This window comes from Gorilla gorilla, chromosome 14, assembly GCF_029281585.2.
Source record: "Gorilla gorilla gorilla isolate KB3781 chromosome 14, NHGRI_mGorGor1-v2.1_pri, whole genome shotgun sequence".
NCBI lineage: Eukaryota > Metazoa > Chordata > Mammalia > Primates > Hominidae > Gorilla > Gorilla gorilla.
This window is the reverse complement of record NC_073238.2, coordinates 89,124,925-89,147,717: the sequence shown is the minus strand read 5'-3', so window position 1 is coordinate 89,147,717 and position 22,793 is coordinate 89,124,925. Positions and strand designations below refer to the sequence as shown.

General features: G+C 35.8%; 1 long non-coding RNA gene across 2 annotated transcripts; it reads right to left on the bottom strand.

The window, feature by feature from the left end:
- Positions 1-959: 959 nt before the first annotated feature.
- Positions 960-21,495, bottom strand: LOC129526158 (uncharacterized). Of its 2 annotated transcripts, none has more exons than XR_008670771.2 (4): positions 21,450-21,495; positions 12,111-12,230; positions 3,443-3,567; positions 960-2,632 (listed from the first exon to the last, which is right to left on the bottom strand). It is a non-coding gene; the product is annotated as an uncharacterized lncRNA (long non-coding RNA). The 2 variants fall into 2 exon arrangements; XR_008670770.2 differs by having other exon boundaries at positions 2,126-2,632; positions 3,443-3,583.
- Positions 21,496-22,793: the final 1,298 nt, after the last annotated feature.

Here is a 22,793-nt window from a genome sequence, read left to right as displayed (position 1 = left end):
CCTGTAATCCCAGCACTTGGGGAGGCCAAGGCAGGCACATCACCTGAGGTCAGGAATTTGAGACCAGCCTGGCCAACATGGTAAAACCCTGTCTCTACTAAAAATACAAAATTAGCCTGGTGTGGTGGTGCATGCCTGTAGTCCCAGCTACTTGGGAGACTGAGGCAGGAGAATCATTTGGACCTGGGAGGCAGAGGTTGCAGTGAGCCAAGATCACACTGCTGCACTCCAGCGTGGGCAATAGAGCAAGAATCTGTCTCCAAAAAAAAGAGAGAGATAGAGAGAGAGACATTGGAGACTCCAAAATATAGTCGAGTTGCAGGGGTACAGGGGTAAGGGTTGAAAGACTTCTTATGGATACAATGCACACTATTCAGGTGGTGTGTACACTAAAAGTTCAGATTTCAGCACTATGCAATACACCATGTAACACAACAGCATTTGTAACCCTAAATCTATAAAAATAAAAAACTAACTTCTAGGGCAATAAAATACTTTCTTTCCTGCAAATACAGTAATGTTTGCATATCAAGACCCTTCAGGTAGCAAGTACAAATTTGCCCTCAGAAAACCTCACCTGATAGAGTTTTATTATAAGGGATGCACAAAGAAGTAAAAGAGATTGGAAACAGCTGCATAGCCAGGCTTCCAAGAGTACAGAATAAGTTTCAGCATCCTTCCACATTAACAAAGTTGGGCATAGTGGAGAAGAGAAATGCCATTCACTTTATAACATGGCTGTAAAGACTTCCTTTATGCATTACTCAGCATGGTTATCCAGCTACTCTCTGTTGCACCTTCCTGCTGTTGTTCTGGCTGCTCCTGATGAAATATTCTCTACTCTGCAATCTGCCACACAATTCTTCCTTGTTCATAACATCTGCTACCTCATAATTTCTACTGGATTATTCCTTCTTCTTGCTACCTTCTCTTGTGCATCACCCATGTGATTGTGTCCCTCTCCATGTATTTTATACTTAAAATCCCCTAAAAGAGAAGATCTTACCAGATTTGCTACGTAATTTTTGAGCCCAGCTCTCACGGTAGGCTCCCTCATTAGGGCCATGGACTATTCTGTAAATGGTTGGGTTTTAGTTGACAGTCATTTTAGGTCTAGTTCAAGGATGTCACTATTTGTGATTCAAATGGAATGAACAAGGCATGGAGTTTTGTAAAAATGAGACAGTGAGCATGGAAAGTTCTCTGTGGGAAATTAAAAAAGGCCTATAAGCACATTGAAGCGTTGATCTATTTGACTTTTATTAGATTTTGTACCTCCTTGAATCTATTAAAAAATAGCTTTAAGTTTTTCGTGCGTAAAGTTGGTTCTATTATTGGGCTCATCAGTGGGATATGAAACCACCATGTAGGATCTGGATCACCATTAATCATCACTAAGCAAAGCAAAGGAAACTGGCTTAAGGAGCCATAGAGCATTTCCTGCTGCACCCATTTGCACTGTGTGCTAACCAGCTCAGCTAACCAACCCACTGGTTATAACACATAAACACACACTTGTGCCCAAACACAGCCATCACTAGCAAAGTGCATCTGTGATGAATGAGATTCAATCAGCCTTCTGGCCTTCCAGGCTCAAGATAACATTTCTGCTATTGATAGTATCAATTTATAATTTAATTTCAGGTCCTAGCTCTTAAGAGATAAGGCTGTTTGTAGAGCTAAAATCTAATCCAGTTGAGGGTATTAGACAGAGTTCCATAAATTTCGATGACCACAAGATAGTCTGATCTTTTTAAAACTCAGCTAGAATGCATTTTATAAACCTGAATTTCTGAAATAAGTAATAATGAAAACAGTGATGTCAAATTTAATATTTGCTTATCCATTTACCCAGATGCATGAACTCACTGATCAGTCCGAATGTACTCTTTTTAAAAAAAGAAAAAAGAAATCCACCTATAAGCTTTACAAAAGTGCAGGAAAAACATGGCTTCCTCTTAGGGTATTCAGTGAAAATTGATGCCATATCAATATGAGTTTATTGTTTGCTATTTATTTAAGAAAACAATACATACTTATTGTGAAAGTTGCAAACAATAGAGAATGATAAACAGAAGTCGTTATTCATTGTTTCATTTATGGTTTCTTTTATGAGAGTCTGCCTTCTGTATCTTTATTTAGGATGATCTGCGGCTGTAAGCCCTGCCACCTTCAGCTCTCCTTGACTGTGGACGCCCCTGCTGCTACCTGATTGATGTAGGCATAGAGTAAGTTATCAGCCAGCTCCTGACCTATCCAAGGAGGATAATTTTATTCCATGTCTGTTTAGCCTCTGCCTGGTGCTCTCTTGAAGGCATCAATTCTCTCAGGTGAGAACCACAAATAAAATTTAAGAAATTCTCCCTCAGGCTAAGAGGTTAGGAATCGTGCCAAAATTTCTCTGAATGGAGTCACTCTCCGCATAATCTCCCCGGCTCCGACCACCTCTCACAACTGTGTGCTGCTCTTTGATTAGCGGAGAATTAAAGACAATGCGGAGTCACTCAGGGGTTTCATTGGCAGTCGTTTTCTTTTCTGTTCCAGTTATTGTTTTGTTGGATTATCATAAGCGGATCTCTTGCTCCTCTCTTTCTTTTGCCATTTTTGCACATGTGGTTCCTACATAAGAAACCTATGAAATGACAAGCAACCATAAACAATAGGCATTGCCTCTGTCCTTCTTTTTACTGCACCACACCCTCCTCCTCTCCTAACAAAGAGATTTTGCAAAACTGCCTTTCTCTTCCTAGTGTAATGCAAAATCATTACATAAAAATTATAGGGTAGTTTAGCCAATTTCTTCACTATACTGTGAGTTCTTCAAAGCAGTTAACCTGGGTTGCTGCCTGCATGCTTCTCTGTATTCCAAGCTTCTTCCTCCAAAGTACAAACAGGAGTGAATCAGCTCACGAAAATGGTCATAGCTGTGGAATTTAGCTCTTGGCATTTAGCCTCCCCTCTTTCTTCTCAAGCCAAGTTTCAACTATATTAATCCTAATGCATTGTAATCTGAAATAATACAAATGGAAGTTCCTTATAAAATAGATTTCTTCTCTGCAAAACAGGACAAAAAAATTATTCACCCTTTAAATGTAAACACTTTAAATGTAAACCATGAGTATGAAAAATAATCATTGTTAATTTTAAAAAACAGTGTCCTGACCAAGAAAAACACCAAATTTTTGCTAATCCCAAATTTTGGCTATATTTTTAAAATGCAGATTGAGTTTTGCCAGATTGCCAAATACTTTATGGAATATCGTTGGGCTGACATCCATAAAAATTGGCATCTAGTCCTGGTTTTACCCCTATCTCATTGTGAGAGTTTGAGCAATTTATTCCCCCTCTTTTCCTATTCCATTAAATGAGAAGATTTGTTAAAGAGCTTGTTAAAATCCTTCTCTTTCTTCATAACTCATAGGCATCAGGATAGAACACTCACCTCCCTCCTCCCGTGTTTTCATATGGAAGAATTTCCAGAAAGGGTCACTTCAGGCCTCTCCCTCACATCTCCTCTGACTGACGAGTTTCCAGGGGTGTCCAATCTTTTGGCTTCCTTGGGGCACACTGGAAGAAGAATCGTCTTAGGCCACACATAAAATTCACTAACATTAGTAATAGCTCTTGAGCAAAAAAAAAAAAAAAAAAAAAAATCGAAAAATATCCCATAATGTTTTAAGAAAGTTTACAAATTTGAGTTGGGCTGCATTCAAAACCTGAGCCACATGCAGCCCACAAGCCGAGGGTTGGATAAGCTTGTTCTACAAGCTCATTCCTGTTTGGACATGAGCTTGATCCCCAGAAGCACACTTACTCTATTCCTCTGTGCCTTATGTTTTCTGCTGGAAAAACTGATGGTTTTCTAGTTCAGACTATGACTGGGTAAGTAAATTTAATTCTGGAGTAAGGCATGAGCATATCGCAAGTTATATTCTTCAGAGAATTTTATAAAGTGGATAATTTGATGCTCATTTGCCCAACTCCTGTGATTCTCTCTCCATTGGTTCTAAACCTGAAGGGATAGGAAATAACTATTATATATTAGGCCCACTAAAATATCCTAATTAGAGGAGCAAGGGTTTGATGAGAACAACTAGAATTGGGAAAGGAAGGAAGGAAGGAAGGAAGGAAGGAAGGAAGGAAGGAAGGATGGATGGATTGGAGAAAAATTTATGTATATTTGTTGAATCAGTGAATAAACTGATGAACAAACAAATTATGTGTGTTATTTCATAGCAGAACAATTTTACATAGCACTGATTTAAATGAAGCAATCTAAGAAAAACAAAGTAGGAGGCATCACACTTCATTTAAAATTATATTATAAAGCTATAATAAGCAAAACAGTATGATGCTGGCATGAAAACAGATGCATAGAAGATAGAAAGCCAAGAAATAAATCCAAGCATATACAGTCAATGGATTTTTAACAAGGTCACCAAAAGGACACAACATAGAAAGGAGAGTTTCTTCAACAAATGGTTCTGGGAAAACTAGATTTCTACATACAAACAATGAGATTGGACCCTTACACCATACTCAAAAATCAATTCAAAATGGATTAAAGACCTGCATGGTAGACCAGAAACTATATAACTCTTAGAAGAGAACATAGAGAAATAGCTTCTGAACATTGGCCTTGGCAATAATTTTTCTTTTGATATTACACTCAGGCCACAAATACAAAAGTAAATAAATGGTCCCATGTCAAACAACAAAAGCTTCTACACAATAAAGGAAATAATTAACAAATTGAAACATCAGTCTATAAATTGGGAAAAATATTTGGAAACCAAGGGAGGTAAGGGATTAATATCCAATTTAAAAAACTCATACAACTTAATAGTGAAAAATATTAAAAATAGTGGACAAATAGTTCAAATAAAATTTAGGCAAAAGACCTGAATAAACATTCCTCCAAAGAAGACATAAAAATGGCTGACAGATATATAAAATGGTGCTCAACATCATTAGTCATCAGGGAAATACACATCAAAACCACTCGTGATGCCACTGCGCAACTGTTAGGATGACTATTATCAAAAAGTTAAAAGATAAATGTTGACAAGGACGTGGAGAAAGGGAATGCTTGTGCACTGTTGGTGGGAATATATATTGGTGCCACCATTATAGAAAACAGTATGGCGATTTCTAAAAAAATAAAACAAAATAAAAACAGAATTAACATGTGACCCAGTAATTCCATCTTCTGCATTTATACCCAAAGGGAATGAAGTCACTACATCATAAAGATACCTGCACTCATGTTCATTGTAGCATTATTAACAATAGCCAAGATAAGGAAAAATCCTGTGTCCATCATTGGACAAATGGATAAAAAAACTGTGGTACATATATATAATAGAATATGATTCCACCCTAAAGGAAGAATGAGATCTTGTCATTTGCCACAATATGGATGAGGCTGGAGGACACTGTGCCAAGTGAAATAAGCCAAAAAAAATGAAAATATTGCATGATCTCACTTATACGTGAAATCTAAAAAAAAATTAAATATATAGAGATAGAAAATAATACAGGGATTACAAGGAGCAGGGTAAGGGGAGTGAATGAAGACATGTAGGTAGGAGGATATAAAGTAGCAGATATGTAGGATGAACAGGTCTAGAGATCTAATATACAACATGAAGACTATAGATATAATAAAATTGTACTGTATATAGAATCTCTGCTCAAGGGGTAGATTCTAGCTGTTCTTACCACAAAAACAAAAAAAGGATAACCATGTGAGATGATGGACTTGTTAATTTGAGTCACCATTGTAACCTTTTTACTATCTACATGTATCTCATAACATGATGTTGTACACCTTATACACAGTACAATTTTGTAAAAACTTTTTAGAAAATGAAGCAATCTATTTACTGTTTTATTGTTTTGCAGGCACGTGTGTGTGTGTAAATGTATTTTATCTAAGTAAATTCCACACACAAAGAACATTTTCAGATTACAGTGTATAAGAGGACATCAAGGTTTATTTGGAGTTTCTTTCATGCACGGCAAATCCTAGATTGCAAACTCCAATAAAGTAAGAAACCTGTTCTTTTTGGTTTGCTTGTGTCTAAGATGTGGCTTAGCATTTACTTTTATTTGCTAAAATAAACAAACAGATGTGTGGAAGAGCATCCTAGCTCTGTCTTGGTTGAGTGCTTGCTAGACACAGAACACTGATTATTCTGAACTCTAACTACTAATTGAAAGGTAATCATGACATAGCACTTAGGAAAAGAAGAAAACCAGTACTCAATTGTGCTTGTTTATAAACATCATTATTATTTGATGATTAAAATCACAGATATTACTTCAGTATTTTAATATTAGTCTTATTTTCAAATTAAATTATTGTCATAAACATGGAAATTCCTCTATAAATTGTTGATGGGAGTGCAAATTGGTACAATCTTTTCTTGGAATAATTTGGCAAGATTTATCAAAAGCTTCAAAAATAACCATTAACTTTTTTCCCCAGAAACACCACTTTCAGAATTTACCCTAAGTAATTCATCACATCTATACACAAAAATTCATGTACAAAAATTTTTTAGTGAGTATTGATTAAAATAGTAGCAATTTAGAAACATTTGCAATGTCCAACAATAAAAAAATTGTTGATTTTTTTAAAATAGTAAATCTGTAGCTTGGAACACTATATTCTATAAAATTATGGAGTGAAATGCACTATATATACTTCAGGTAGTATTATTAAAGGTTTAATTTTTTAAAATAAATATATGTTTATCCAAACATATACATCAAGATACCAATATCACCACCACCCCACACCCTGGAGATTTGGTTTATGTATATTGGGAGACAATTTTCCATACATCTCTTAAATTTCTGCTTATTTTGCAAGTAGAGGTACTGACTGCTCATTTTACAGATTATCTTTCCAGGAATATTTGTATTGTGAACAGGGTTGGAAAATAGTGTTTCCCTCTAGAACAATGGGTAGGTTTGCTCACTGTCCAGTTTAATAAAGAGAATGTCTCCCTTCAAGACAAAGTTCAGCCAGGCTATTGCCCATAGAAAGAGATTCAGGTTCCCTAAGCTTAGTATTCCTTTCCTGTAACATAACCCACTGTGTGTATAGGGGCCATCATGCCCCTTTTGTATCATCCCCTGGGAACTGGGGCTCAGGAAATGGTTCAAAACCTGCTGATGCTCTACTGCTGTCATAAACTTTTATCTCTGCTCTAGGAGTCTCATGTCTTCTACCAGTGTCTATAAAACTGCAGCAGGTTAACTTTTCAGCTTGCAAATCTTGACAATATGTATTCTTTTATTTGTGATTTTTATACATTTATAATTAACTATAGTAAACATGAATAATCTTTATAACCAGATGCTTAATGATTTTTTTAAAGAATCTGAAACTCAGATGCAATGTCACAATACTATGCCAACAATAGTATCAGAGGATGCTAGTTTCTCTTGGCAGAATGGCTGAGAATGAGGCAGCTAATGGCATTTTGTCTGTTGGCAAACTGGTCTTCCTGTGTTTGCTTCACATGTCAAGAGCCTTGCAGGGCTCTACTTTCAACATAGAGCCTGTTAAAATCTCACACAATCCACTGACTTGTCTTTATGAGGTCCATGGGGCAAAGAACTATTCCAACAAAATAACTAGGTCTTTTAGAAAAATGTCAGCTGCATTTTCTGACAGGGAACAGGTGTTTAGTGCATAGGATTTCGAGTCAGGAGCCTGCTGCCTTTAAATATAACTGTCAAGTGATCAGCGTCCGCTGGCAAATTGCACTGGAAATAGAAGCTTTCTTTATACAACAGATGAGACTTTATAGTTGCTGGAGGTTATAAATGTTTGTGAATATGGCTGTGTGTACATATGTTCTCTCATCAGCATCCATTGGAACATAGAAGTAAAGTGTTTATGAAAATGTCCTTATCTGGTGGCAGTTCCATTTCTATAATTTGAAGTGAGATAAAAAGAGTGGAGTGCAATCCTCTAAAGATTTCTTTGGTGTGTATCTCTACTGTACCTTGGTACTCAGAGATGGTGGCTTAAGACAAAAAAAAAAGAAGAAGAAAGGAAGAGAGGCTCTCCCCTTACCCCTAAGCCAGTGTGTTATATTCTGAGGAGCAGAAAGGGGAGGGCTGGGACCATGTCTGATTGATTTTAAGGATTTCAGGCTTAGAATAATCAAGCTGGGGCTCTCTTTCCTTTCTAAAAGAATTTTAAGGTAATGATTCCTATGTAAATCCAGCCTATAAGAAGCCCCTTTAGGTAGAAGTTAACACCAACCAATTTGAAAAGTTAATCCATTGTAGTTAATCACGAGTAAACCTAATCCAGTTCTATAGCACACGGTTGCCTCCCATTGACTCTTGTAATTTTATACTGGCTTTCCAAACTGGGCTTTCACCCCAGTCTTCTTTCTCATGTCACTCTGGATGTCCATAATTTTCTTGATGACATGGTGGCAAAAGCTATTCGTTCTTTCCACCAACATCCATTTCCACCATCCACCTTAGTAACAAAACTCCAGTTTTATTCAGGATAGCACTGTGTCCAGTTAAAAGACTAGATTTCCCAGTTATTCTTTGCTGTTAGATGTGGCCATCTGACTAATTTCTGATCAATGGGAAAAGGAAGTGCTCTGTGGATTCTCTGGGATATTCCTTTAAAAGGCAAGTGCTTCATGCCCCACTCCTCTCTCTTTCTTTCCTTTCTTTTACCCCAGTGATGCAGATGGAACTCCTGCCACGACCTTACATAGTGCAATTATCTTGCAGATGGAAGACAACTAATACGAGCAGAGAGAGAAAGCCCCTGGGTCTCTAATAATTTTATGCTTTTCTCCAGGCTCTCTCCTCTGAACTTTGCTGTTGTTGTTTACATGAAGAAATAAACCATGAGTGTCCAAGTTACTTCAATAGTTCCTAGATGAGTACCCTAATTCTCACTGATACAGACAGGCTGCCCTCCAATTCGATATTTTTCACAAACTCTTTTTGACAAATGTATCAAGTGAATTGGAAATTTTCAGGTTTTAAAAAAGAAAAAGACATGGTGTGAGAGATAGAAGAAAAAAAATCTAGGCACTGAATTAGCAAACAGGATTAGGTTGTTTTCAAACAACAAAATTAAAAGGGATGCTGCATTGTTCTGTACTATTGGGAAGCAATGGCTAAATATGTATAAAAAATTGTCTTTTCAATGCTTCCTTTCATTTTTACCCACATGAAAGAGGCACTAAAGTGACTTGAACTGAAGCCTGTCCCACCTTTTCTCAGCTGTGTGGTATGGGACAATTTTCTTCCCCTCTCGATGTTTCCATTTCTTCCTGTGAAAACAGCCTTCTTCACAGGCTGTCGTGAAGATTACATGATTTAATACAGATACATGGCCATAGACAGTGACTGGCATATATTGTCACCTATAATTATTGTTGTTCATGTATCTTCTATACTTTTAAGTGTTTCTATAAAATTTAGTGGAGTGATGATCTTTGTTCTGTATCTAACAATGTGACTCTATACTTTAGCAAAAAGAGAGAAATAGGGTGTTTTGTACATTGAAAGTGGGAGTGTGAAATTCAGAGGTAATCAGACTGTCAAGATCATAGAAAAACACTTTTCTCACTTTCTCTGTGAACATCTCCCTCATCTATCACCAACAGTGCCACAAAGTATGATAAAGCTGTTCAAATATCGTAAGAAGTAGGCCTCCTTAAGATGCTCCTAAATTTTATCTCTCTCTCTCTTTTTTTTTTTTTTTGTTGTTGCGTACAGATCTCAAAACAATAGAATTTGAGGTCCTACAGCAAGTGCAATCTCACTTATCTTCTGCCATTTAGCTTTGGTTTATTACACACTCAAGATTTAAATCTGTCATCTAAATTCTTAAAGATATATTCACATTATTCGATTTGTTTCAACATTTTCATTTTCTTTTAGAGAAAGCCTTATTCATTTCCAGTAGTCTGTAGTTCTATCACTTGTATCTCCAAAAAATGATTTGTGTATTCATTATATTTTTGAATAATAAAAAAATTCTCCAGTACCTCTCGGTGTTCATGTTACCTTGGTTGCTGACCTTATTCACATAGATCATACACAGTAGGAACATATGACAGCTTTTGAGGGCTTTGTTTTTCTTCCCTTAGCCTCACCATCCCTCCCTCTCCCATGTTTATTATGTCACATTTCTAATTCTTTTCCATTAACTTTGATTCTTGATTACTTTTTGGTATTCTTTATTCATCTATGTAGAGATGGTATGTCCTTAGAATTTATTACTGGAATTACCCACAGAAAAGAATGATCTCATGATCTTTTCTCATGATGTTCTTTTTTTATTAGTTCATAATTGAGTATTGCACAGTAATTCCCCTGTGGTTCTTATTCTTACAATTAAGGATCATGGCACTAATTATTTACTTTTCCTTATTTCTTAACAAGCTGGAAATATATTTTGTGTACCCTTAAAGAAAGAGCCATTTAGTGTCTCAGTCAGAATCATAGATTTTAATTAAATGACTTGTTATAAAAATGCTTTCTACGTTCTCTATTTAATCTGCCTATCTGCAATGCATTCGTAGTTTTCTTATTTCCAAACCATATCTATCAACACTTTTTGCCTCATCATGTCGCTGTTTACCTTTCTTTAATCATGACTATTGATCATATTGCTGATGCATCCAAAGATTTCAACCCAAGTTTTTCAGTTTTAATAGATAACATTTTAGTAATGGGAAATGTTTCATCAGTCCTCAAAACCTAGGAAATTTAGAATCTAGCTCTTTATTCATTATTTCCCAAATTAAATAAACTAGAATCGCATTCACAAAGTAAAAATTAAACAGAGGATAAATTTTAAATTAATTTGAATAGTAGCCATTTTTCAATATATTTGGTCACGACAGACCAAAACCTTTGAGTTTTAAAAATTCAAATGATTTTTAAACTTTTGATTTCACTCAAATCCCTCAATAATACTCTTAACAGAATTTCTTATTAATGGAAAATCTGAATGTTTCAAGTTTTACTAAACTCTATTTTCCTTGCTTCTCTAACACTACTTCTGCTACCCTAGTTCTTTCCATGACTTATTATAATTGCCTCTGTTTCTCTCTATAGAATCTTCTCGTATTCATTGTTGTAACCACAGAAATGGCACATAATAATGTTCCAATAAATACTTGCTTAAGGAAAGAAATAAATGAATAAAGCCGAAACATAAAAGACTAGCAAATTTTCTATTAGATAGAAGAAGGGGAGGGGTTATGATTACAAACAATGCTTGTGCATTTAAGGTTATTATATAGATACTGAATACTTTATTTTAAAATAAAAATTAAGCATCGGCATTTGTCTCTTGGTAACTTTTAAGACATTCTGCCATTCCCCGTTTTGAAATCTTTGTGTCTTTTTTTGCATTAACATATTAATTTTTGTTCCTGCCAAATAAGTCATTTGAGATAGGAACATTAGTTTATTGGAGCAGAATTATGTCACTATCACTGTAAAAGAGAAAAGGCTGCATTTCATACAGAACTCCACAAAAAGCCACAATTTACATCCTTTTGAAACTTCTATTATTTGGAACATTTATTAGAATAACAGTAAGCCTGTCAAGATTTTTTAAGCCTTTTAGAGGTTCAGGAACATTCTAATATATATTATTAGATTGAATCCTCACAACAACCAGGAAGCAGGAACTGGGGAGAAAGGTTAAGCATGACGTCAAAGCAAGCCCAGCAATATCTCTATTAGAAAATATGCTTAATTAGGAACAGGTAGATCCGAGCTCTGGTTCCAGTTCTGCCACTAACTACCTTGAGGAATTAACTCAAGTGACTTGACTCGTCTCGGGTTTATTTTTTTTTTCATCTATAAAATAAAGGGCTTGGTTTGTTAAACTCTAGCTCTAAAATTCTGTGCATAATTTATCAAAGAAAATGCATTCCAACCATTCATTTCAAAACCAGAATTCTTATTATCCAAGATAGAAATAACTTGGGAGGCTTAAGTGTCATTCCAAAGGATGAGATAGCTTCTTTGCACCCTTCAGAAAGGCATCCCACCTTTGCCCACCCCACATGCCCAAGAAAAGAGTGTTGAGTTACCTGATCATATTTTGCATTGGAAATAGTCTCTTGCTGCCTTTCTTTGTCCTCTCTCCTGTTGTTAGTGGTCAATGTGTGACTTCCAGAAAGACATTGGAAAGGGAACACCATGGGAAAAACCTACAAAATGTAAAATTGGGAGGAAAGTGGTAGAAAAATAAAACATCGTTGGAAACTAGAAAGAATGCCATCTGTGTACTAGAAACTTTGATATGTATGGGACTGACTTAAAGGAAACATTGTTAGCTGTCTAATATGCCTGGGAAGTTAGCAGACCATCTGGTCTTCACATCATCTAAATCAGTAGGGTGAGGTCAGGTCATGGGCAGGTACAGAGGATATAGAAGCAGTAGAGGCTTCTTTTTGAGATGATGGCCAGACATGCTGATAGTACGGAAGGTTCCCTCCAGAAGGGAGTGCTACCCAGAGATAGAAGCACATCTAGCGTATTTAAAACTTGGAGCAGAGCACTTTTTAACACCCTCTTTTCTATGCAACAAAATTATTTGCAGTAATAATCATAAAATAAAATAAATTACAATAATGTCTGGAAAAGAATCACAGCTGTTGAAAATTCCCTTTTATTAAACTTTGTCATATAATTATACCAGTAAAAAAAAATGTATTAATTAACAACAAATAAATACTGCAATGCCAAAAGAAAAAATAAGTAATGAAGTACTACATTACTTCAAGAGTAGGCCTCTTTAAGATGCTCCTAAATTTTATCTCTCTCTCTGTTTTTTTTTTTTGCGTACAGATCTCAAAACAATAGAATTTGAGGTCCTACAGCAAGTGCAATCTCACTTATCTTCTGCCATTTAGCTTTGGTTTATTACACACTCAAGATTTAAATCTGTCATCTAAATTCTTAAAGATATATTCACATTATTTGATTTGTTTATTTTATGGAAATAAAACATAGACCTACATATTAGTCTATTACAGTAACGAATGAAAATGAAGTTTTTGTTTTTAGGCCTTAACTTCTGCAAATTAGTAAATAACATCTTCAAAACTGTTTTTCTTCACATATTTACATTCATAGGCAGTGCAGCCTTGTTAATCTGTCATTGTTCATAGTTGGCCAATATTAAAACTTATATTCATTTTAAGTTCAAAAAGGTATTTCAAATGAAGCAACAGACACACAACTCTTAAACATACATGTAAGTGTTGCAGATATTTATAAAAATATCATTTTACAATACATTCCAGAGCTTGCAATACCACCCATGTCTTTGTTTCCTCAGGATCAATTCTGGTAAATCTCAAATCTCTCTTGCAGCCAAAACATTTCCTTGAAAATAGCTTCACCAGAAAATTCATCACATTCTGTTTCTTCCAGTTTACAAGCACTGTGCTCTCTTGTTCATGTTATATATACCATTTGAATGCAGGAATACCTAGTTCCTCTGGAGCTGGAAAACCACTCCCCAAGCAAGCTCAAATATAGTTAATCTTCGTGGGTTAGAAACTGACTGTATAATTTGGAGTTCTTTGAATTACCTCTCATAGAGAACATAACGTTTATCCAGTGATAAGCAATTTTAAAATGTACGAATTTAAAGCCATGCATCTGTTATTAGAACTCAATAGCTATGGCAATTGTTTAGAATTAGACCAATAAAAGATTTTTTAAGAGAGTATTGTATCATTAACATTGTTTAAACTTCTTGGTACATGATGATAATGAAAAGCAAATCAATGTTTACCAGGTTTTTCTGTTGCTGTTTGTAAATTTTCTACAGTCAATGCACACTCGTACTGCTTGCACCCAGGCCGACCAGAATGACCACCACGCCATGTGTGGTCTGGAAGTCACACACGGTTTCAACCTTTGTAGCTACTCCCACAAGCTCAAAGGCAGCCCAGCAGCAGGGCTTCTCTAGGGATAAGCAAACACCAGCTCTCCAAGACAAGGAAGGAAAATACTGGAGAACTCAGTGTAAAAAGTAAATATTTTTAATCAAGTTTGTTGTAGGAAACAGGAAATGATTTTTTCCCAAAGATCTTGCTTTCAACAAAATTTAAAAAGGATACTACAGCTACATTAAGATGTAAAAATGAAGACCACAAAGATGAGAGTCCTTGAATATCACTTCATGAAAGAGAATGCAGAACCCAAAATCCAACTGTAGTAGACTGAGAATTTGGTATATGATAAAAATGGCATTTCAGATCACTGAGAGAAGGGTTATACAATGCACACTTTAGATACATTCTGTCTGAAATCTTAATGTAAAAGAAATAAATGTGATCACATTTTTATTCCACACACAAAAATAAATTCTAGACAGCCTAAAAAGTTAAGTGTGTAAGAATTAAAACACACACACACACACACACACACAAAATAAGAAAAATATATAAATAAATTTTTATCAGCTTTTAGGTTGAGATAACAATTTCAAGGCATAAAATCAAAGATAGAAACTATAAAAGAAAGAGCTGACAAGGCCAAGAGCATTAAGATTAAGTTTCTATACTTTAAAACAAATCATAAATGGAATTAAAAAGTAAATGACATCCTGGAAAAAAACATACATTGGGTTATATATGAGTGATAAAGAGCTTTCAAAAGTCAGTAAGAAAAACATAATAATAAAAATGCTGAATGAAAAACAAACAAAGAACATGAAGGGCGATTCGCAAAAACAGAAATGTAAATTTTCAAAAAAAAATTCAACATTATTATGAAAAGGAAAACAAGTAATTAGAACAACAACAAAATGTTTTACTCCTCAATTTGGAATTTATGTTCTGTCTATCTAATGTTGACAAGGGATTGGGAAAATAAGTATTATTTGACAGAGCGCAACACGTAAATCACTCTTTTGGGAAGTTATAATTGCAGTACAAATTAAAAGCTTTAGATATAAAACTTGCGACTTCACTTCTAGGAATGTACATATCAAAATAATTAGATATGTATACAAGATTTGTGTACAAAAATCTTCATTGCTCTGTTGTTTTTAATGTAAATATAGAAATAATAATAAAATACACATAGAAATAATAACCTCAAGAAAAAATCTTCAGAGAAGAATGATTAGATTACACTCTATTTGGTAATAAAATACCGTAGAGTCATTAGGAAAAAAAAAACAAAAAACATAGTATTGAAGCATATTATTATATTTTAAAATGTTTATAATAGTAGTAAGTGGATAAGGCAGGATACAAAACTTTATCCAAGATTATTTCAATTTTTAATAAACTACATGATTCCTTTTTAAATACTGGTCATTTTAGGTATTAGGATTATGTTTTTTTTATCCTCCTCTGCAATTACTTACATTTTGTTCATGCTCTACAATGATTGTGTAGTATTTTCATAAACCAAAATAAAACAAACAGGTAATTAGAAGGAAAAATTATTAGTTTAGGCATTATGGCACACACCTATAGTCCCAGCTACTCAGGAGGCTGAGGTGAGAGGATTGCTTGAGCCAGGGAGTTTGAGGGGGCAGTGAGCAATGATGGGTGCCAGTGCACTCCAGCCTGAGGAACAGAGCCAAACCCTGTCTTAAAAAATAAAATAAAATGAAACTTGGGATAATTAAACTGCCTATGGCCCCCACTTCTCCCTCCTTCTTACGGACAACTACTTCTTTATTGAAATCTTTACAGAGGGGACAAGAGCAGTTTTCCCTATGGTCTCCTTCCCTCCCAGGCCAAGTACACTCAAGGTTTTGTTCCTAGTGATTTGTTAGTCAAGTCATGATGTAAGATGACATGATTTACACTATCTCATCAACTAGGTGCTCCAATGGGATAAGACCCTGTTACGGGTTAAGCGTGTCCCTGCAAAATTCATGTGTTGAAGTCCTAATCCCCAGTACCTAAGAATGCGACCTTATTTGGAAACAGGATAGTTCCAGATGTAATTAGTTAAGATGAGGTCATTCTGGGGTAGGGTAGGCCCATAATCCATTTTGACCGATGTCCTTATAAAAGGGAAAATTTGGACACAGAGACACGCACAGGGTGAAGACAATGTGAAGCCCTACAGGGAAAACACCACGTGAAGATGAAGGCAGAGATTAAGATGATGCCTCTAGAAGTCAAGGAATGCCGAAGATTGCCACAAGCCAACAAAACCCAGGGAAAAGGCATGGAGCCATCTTCCTTCTAGCAGTCAAATTAACCTCACAGCCTTCAGAAAGAACCAACGCTGCTGACACCTTGATCTCAGACTTCTAGAATTGTGTGTATCATCTCCAGAACTGTGAGACAATACATTTCCGTTGTTGAAGTTACCCATTTTGTGGTACTTTGTTATAGCAGTCCTAGGAAACTAATACAAACCCAAGAATTTTTGACACTTTCGTCAGGAACCTCTTTCTCTAAAGGTTGAAACCACATGGGAGGGCAATTACTGTTTTGTGCAGGGGTAATCACTTTAAGTCCTTTTTGCCTTGACAAATGTAAAGCACAAATCCCACTCTATGATGAAGAGACCCAGGATCAAGAGGCTAAAGCCCTCTGCAAAATAACAGTAAGATGGTCTTCACTAGGGATCAAATTGTACACTGTGGATCTTTTTCACAAAGAGGCTTGCATTTTTTTTCTTTGGTGGCTGGGGTGGGCCCCTGATAGGGGAGAAACAATTAGAGGAGAGAAACTTTGGGAACGAGAAGTCTGTATCTTCAGGTACCCAGGCTGCAGACCACAGGCTGGGGACAAAAGGTGATACTTGTTGCTGGGGCTTGCATTATGAACTGAGAATGACTATAGTTTCCAGTTTTATTCTCTCTGAGTTTCAAATCTCTTCTGTTATCCCCAAGTCTTCAGAAAAAATCTTCTTAAGAATTATAGATTCATTTAACACCATGGGGAATCTGAGGCCAGACAATGTAATCTGCACTGGGGAAATGAGAAAGAAGTTCCAGACTGTTCAGAGATTCCAGTCTCAAGACAGCACAGGGTGACATGCACAAAAGCCAGGCTGTGGTCTAGAGACCCTTGGTTGACTAAAGTGGCAGGTGGCAACAAGGACGGATTTGGGAAGCACATCAGCTTTCTCTGGGGTTACTCAGAAAACTACTGGGGAATAAAATTGTTAAAAAAAAAAAAAAAAAAAAAAAAGCTGGACTTTCTGACCACTGGCAGGATGGGACTTACACATTGTTTTTTAGGTATGTGATGTGCAGCTTCAAAACTGAGCAAGTCTAGGACTCCCTTCTTTTGAACACTGTGCCAAATGCCTAGATTTTTGAAAAGCTCACTGTTTCAGCATTTCAACTTCTTTCCATAGATTTGGTATCAGATCTGCAAAGTTACAGAAACAATAGTATTTCTCTAATATTTTGGATTGTGGGTTTATTCTAAAATACTGTTTCTTATTAACAAAAAATATAAGGTTGGCCAAAATGATAATTAGTATTTGTCCAGGCAGTGCTCATTTTTTCTGGTGAAATAGCTATGACTTGAATAGGTTCGTGTCTCTATCTCCCCAGCCACAGCTCTAGTAAAAGTCACCCTAATCTTTGATATAGACTCTCTGAATCTTCCTTTATTCTCCTTCAAACCATTTTCCATCTAGCAGTAAATTAACTGAAAATGCTAATTTAACCTTATAATCACTCACTTAAAATTCTTCAATATTTTCCCCAGGAAAAAGAATCAGATTTGTCAGCCTGGCCTGTAAGACTCAACAACTTGGTGCAGCTTCTATCTTCAGCTTCGTCTGTCGCTCTATCAGGGGAATTCTTTCCCCACCTGGCCTAATTCCTAATTTTCTTTCAGGTCTGAAATTTAATGTCACTTATTCACTGATCCTGAATCTAAATCAGTTGCCTTAATCATCACGCTCTTTAATTTCTTCAATTACATGTATACTTTCTAATTATATATTAATGTGATCATTTATTTGTATAATGCTGATCCCCCATTTTTAAGAATAATAGAGTTTAGATTGTTTTCTATTAGGCTGTATTCTATCCCCAGATCTAACAGAATTTCTAGTATCTTGTAGGTGCTCAATACTTGATGAATGAGAAGGTAGATGCCCTTAAAATAGTGCTTGAATTGTGTCTTAAAGAAAACATTCAAAGATAATTCTTTTTTCAATGCAAAAGTTTTTTTTTTTTTTTTCAGCAGGAGTAAAATCTGTCTACCTGGTTAAAGATGGCGAATACAGCAGATTTTTCAGCCTAAATTTTTTCACCTTCTCAGAAGCTAACCTGGTAAAACTTATTAACACAGCCACGATTTTGATAAGAATGCCTGGGTATCTATGATAATGATACACTTGACTGAAAGATGTCCAGAATAATTGTTTCTTCCACTTCTAGACCTTGCTTGGGCATGATTTGATAGTTCATTCTTCAGCTTTAAATAAGCACCAGTCTCTCTTTTTTCCATTTCTTTTTTCCCTGAAAGAAAGCATAATCCCTTGGCCTGGCTCTGATGCCAACTAGGTATTTTGACTCTGGCCTCCAGTTTCCTCATCTGTCAAATGTGGATAATACCCCACTCCCTAACTGAGAGCTGTTTTGAGAATCAAGTGATCAGTTATTGAAAGTATGTTAAAAAAAATCTCATAACACAGCAAAATGTTAAGTACAGAACTGTTCAATAAACATTTACAACTGCTAATATGCGTAGCCAAATGGTGTATTTCCCAAGAGTTTATGTAATTAAGTGTCACTAGTGTTTGTATTTGCATACATACACCTGTCAGTAAGTGTCAACCTGTGGCCAATATGATAGGAAGTCTAGGAAGAAAAGAAGAAAGAAAAGAGCAAAACAACCCCACAAACTAAGTTAGATTAATAAAATAGAAACAATGAATTTGTTAAGGTAGAAATAAATTACCAACTCCAGTTTTATGTATATTATTTCTAAAGTTTATGCAAGTTCCCTTATATGTAGCCTTAGTTTTCAATTTTGACAATTTTATTTTGACAAGCAATAAGTAACACTGGAACATTTTAAACTATCGTTACATTTAATCTTCTTCCTAAAGCTCCTTGTTTCTTTGGCAGTAAAGACATAAATTGTCATTGCCTATTCCTATTTACTTTGAAGTACAACATTCTTTATGCTTAGCTAATCTAAATCAACCATGTAATGTAGCCCCTTTGGGTAATAGTTATACCTGAAATATGTACCTGAGTAAAAGAAAGGCAAACATCTCAATTCCAGCTTCTTTTCATTTAGTTTTATGATAACTGATTTATGTATTTCTTGGGTCTTCTATTCAATAGGAATAAACCTCTCTGCCTCCCAGGATACTTGCAAATATATGCCTATGAATTATCTAGTTCCCACTCCACACACCCATAATTTTTATTTTTAATAAATTAGTATAAAGTACATGTTACATATCATTATTTGTCACTATATTACCATAAGTGGATTATTAAATCAACTTACAAATAACCAGATTAAATTTTAGTAAACAGCACTCTAAATGTGCTGCCAAGTATTCTATAAAAGCAATTTCACTTCAGCACCTATGTCAAAAAATGTCCTATGTCCTCACAATATTTTTACTCATTGTAATAAGAAATTTTTCACATCATCATCAATAACCTAGAAAATTAATATAGATAAAGGCATTTTATGCTTATTGGGAAAACAGTTCTCCATTGGGCCATAAAATGAAATTCTAGGTCAGTTTCAAGGTTTTGTTCATTCTTTAATAAGAGTATTAAAGGTATAAATCTTCTGCAAAATGTTAAAATGAGATTTCAGTTTTGTTCATAGTTGTTTCTGACACTAAGAAGCCAAGCAGTAGGATGATTCATCAGGGCAATTTACTTCGTGTATGAGAATGTCTTCTATGACAGCAATGGGGCTCAGGGCAGGGGAGAAACTTGTGTGTTTACCTGTCGAAACCATTGTGTTCCCAGCCACCATTGTCTCTCTCTCTCTCTCTCACACACACACACTCTCTCTCTCTCTCTCTCTCTCTCTCTCTCTCTCATTAATCAGCTTGGATGACCTAACAACAGTAATACCAAACACCCCTTTGTTATACCACCTTTTCTCCCCCTTTCCCACTATCCTGCTTGACTGAAAGAGACACCTTCGTGTGTGTGCAGTGAAAGAAAGAGAGACACTGTCCCTTTTCCAGAATACAGTCACAATTGAGAGTCATGTTCTGAGTATAAAGATGACTAAAATTCTCCTAGTACAATCAGCACACACTTTTTTTGGCTTTAAAGCCAATTCAATACTTCTGGAACCTATCAGTGCTCATATTTATTAAAATAAGACATATCCATTGTTAAAATGTGTTATGTATAACACAATATATACAAAAAAGTAAATAGCATGATCTTACAACCTAAAGGAAAAAACTGAAAATTTTCTTGATCTATAAATGGTGAGTACAAATATTCACAGTACAAAATATATGCTATATATTTTTAAAATATTATTTCTTATGTCAAAATAATCATTTTGTCTATACACAAGAACTTAATCTTATTCAATTCAATGTAAACTCATTCTAATCACAATTTATAGAGTCCCTGCAGTATTTTCTCAGATAAATTAAAATTTTGCAGTCAATTAGGTACTCCCCCTCTAGAATTGTACCCAGGTTTTGGTTCAGCTCAAGTGGCACCACATTGGGGAGGATATGGGTCCTCTCCCAGATCATCTGTTCACACTGCACTTTGTTTGCGTTTATTCTTGTTAGTCTTTAATGAGACATTCTATATGCCATCTGTTCTCCCTTAGATCATGGCTTCTACACCCACCTCTTTCCAACAACAAGATTTTTGATTCTCTAGATCTCTTTTAGCTACATCCATACCCTGTAACTGAAGAACAGGAAAGACAAATGGCTACTCTCCTGAAATTGTAGAGCTGCCTTGAAATCCTCCTGCCCAGGTAACTTGTGTGGTCATTGCTACTCAATATCGTAGAAATTATACAGAACACAGGCTGGGTGCCATGACTCATGCCTGTAATCCCAGCACTTTGGGAGGCCAAGACAGGCAGATTCCTAGCCCAGGAGTTTGAGACCAGCCTGAGCAACATGATGAAACCCCATCTCTACAAAAAATACAAAAACAGCCAGGTGTGGTGGCACGTGCCTGTAGTCCCAGCTATGTGCGAGGCTGAGGTGGGAGGATCGCTTGAGCCCAGTAGGTAGAGGCTTCAGTGAGCCGAGATCGTGCCACTGTACTCCAGCCTGGGTGACAGAGGGAAACCCTGGGAAGGAAGGAAGGAAGGAAGGAAGGAAGGAAGGAAGGAAGGAAGGAAGGAAGGAAGGAAGGAAGGAAGAGAGGGAGGGAGGGAAAAAGAAGGAAGGAAGGAAGGAAGGAAAGGAAACAGAATACAGGACTTCTCTACAAGGCTTCCCAAATCGCCACTCACCATCTGAAACACAAGACACAGGTCCCCTCAGTGTCCTGCACTTTCCTCCCTCAAGTGTAGTTGGAGGTTCTAGAACTCTATTCACTTATATCTCAGTTCCAGGTTACAGAACTGAGCTTTGAACTTTCTTTGTTTTAGAAAATTGCATTGATATAGTGTTACTCTCTTGTGATATTGTGTTGATATGACATTACTCTCTTAGGAGACAGTAATTTTCTAAAACAAAGTCATATTCTCTCAAGTTTTCTTCCCCTAACTTGAACAATCCCTACCTAATCTCCAGGGATAGACTCCTATCATATTTCCAAACTATTAATTATAGCAGAAACTAGATGTCTTTTGGGATTAGCCTTTTAAAAATAGAGTATTCCAACCCTTACAGGTCAAAAGCCCTGGATTTCAAGAATCTGTCTCTGCTATGAGTCTCAAGAGCCTATTTTGTAACTCAGAAGCCAAGGTATTTATCCTCTACATTCGATATAATCTCTCCCCTGAGACAGTACATATTAATGAATTAATAGGGGAAAGGTCACAGCAAAGAAAGAAATAGATTGGATTGTGGAGAGAAGAATTTCAGTTAAATTATAGATTTCTATGTATGTAACCTATCTCTCTATCCATCTATCTTATCTATGTATCTATCTAATCTATCTAGCTAGCTACCTATCTACCTACCTACTTATCTATCTTTCCAGTTAGCTTTTTTTTTTGCTCTAGAAAGTTCAAGTATATCCATTTCTTTTATTTCTTAGAATTCTATACTTTTCCCCACTTTTTTTGAAGCTCTACTTCAGTAAACATTTGGAACATGTCTTCTACCCTCACTATTAGAATTATTCCATTTACCAGTTGACTGGGTACTTTGTTTATTTCCAAAATCAAATCGTAGAGTTTCCAAATCATATGGAAGGTGTACAATGTTTCAAAGGCAAAAATTTATTGTTTCCTAACAGATTTGAACATCAGAATAGGTTCTTTGTTCTTGCCACTAGTTTGGGAGTGCCTGTAGCTCACACTGACAAAATTATTCCAAACGTCAAATGTAATATCTGAAGCGTATTTGGACATAAAACCTCTTAGGCATTTGTCAAAAAATTACAATAAAATTCTTCAGTGCCCCTCAGTAATACTTTTTTCAATCTTATTGCTAACCTCTTCCTCGATAATCATCAGGCAGACTGACTGGGTTCTGCAAACTTTTTCTGTGCAGAGCCAGATAATAATTTTTGGGGGGCTTTGCATACAATACAATCTCTGTCACAACTAGTCAGCTCTTCTTGGTATCACAAAAGTTGCCATAGAAAATACATAAATGAACGAATGTGACTATGTCCTGATTAAACT